Here is a 1,270-nt window from a genome sequence, read left to right on the forward strand (position 1 = left end):
CCACATTCCTCCGTGGAGTATTCCTGACCCTGCTACAGGGTAGCCTTGCTCTGGCAGTATTGATAACCCCCCTATATTTGCGGTGTCTTGCTTAGGTCTGCGCTTGACTCGATTGGGACCACTTTCCTCCGTGGAGTTCACCCACTCGGGTGACAGGGCTTGCCTTGCCCTGGCAGGACACCAAACTTCTGTTGATTCCCACCCCTTCGTTATGGCAGTAGCAGGAAGCAGTTGCCAAGAAATGATCTCTCCACTGTCTCCAGACCCGGAATTAGTTGACATGGAGGACGTGTCGGAAGAGGAAACAACCGAAACAACCAGAGGAGCCAAGAGAGCGGTAGAATGGGAGAAACCGAAGCCCAAACATGTTGTGAAGGCTCGATCAGAACCAGAACCGCGTGCAACAGATTGCCACAATAGCTATGACGCACTGAGAAGACTCCAACAGCAGCAGTCATCACAGCAGCAACCCCCACAACAGCAAACCCAGGCGAGGCGCCCACCTCCCATCATAATTTCTCCGGCCATCGCTCAGCTGTCGGTTAAAGATCTACTGGCCGTCGTTGGAATTACCCGTTTCGAAACGAATAATTCCAGTAGAGAGACCCGGCTCTATCTCACCACAACAGAAGACCACGAAAAGACCCAAGAAATACTCAGAGGGACGAACGCTGTGCAGTTCCACACATTCGCACCTCGAGGTACGAAAAGATCTAAGAAATGGGTGATTTATGGGTTCGATGTGGACACGGACCTAGAAGAAGTGACCGAGGATCTCCAGGCGAATCTGCCTGGATTCAAGTTTGTCCGCCGCCTCACCAGGACTCGGCCCGACGGAAGAAAAACAAACATGGATCTCCTACTAATGGTGACGGAGCATTACGTGAAGATTGGGGATATCAGGAAGCTTGGAGTGATAGACCATTGCCGTTTCCGCGTATCACCTTTCCGGGAAGATGGATGCCCGGTCCAGTGTCGGAGATGCATGCAGTACGGGCATACGATGAGGTACTGCAGTAGGACACTGAAATGCCCGCGCTGCGCTGAAAATCATGACTTTTCGTCGTGCACGCTGACAGGCCCGCCGAAATGTAGTGTTTGTAATGAGGTTGGACACATGGCGACCTCGAAGGAATGCACCATAAGAAAAGACCTAATGGAGAAGAGGCAGAGGACGAGGGAAGCCCCGGCACTACTACCAGCACAGCCCAGCAGACAACGGACCAGCAGGATGGTCCAGAACAACATCGCCTTCTCCGAGTTGATGGGA

The sequence above is a fragment of the Halyomorpha halys genome, unplaced genomic scaffold (genome assembly GCF_000696795.3).
Source record: "Halyomorpha halys isolate HHAL.00 unplaced genomic scaffold, Hhal_1.1 Scaffold1828.1, whole genome shotgun sequence".
NCBI lineage: Eukaryota > Metazoa > Arthropoda > Insecta > Hemiptera > Pentatomidae > Halyomorpha > Halyomorpha halys.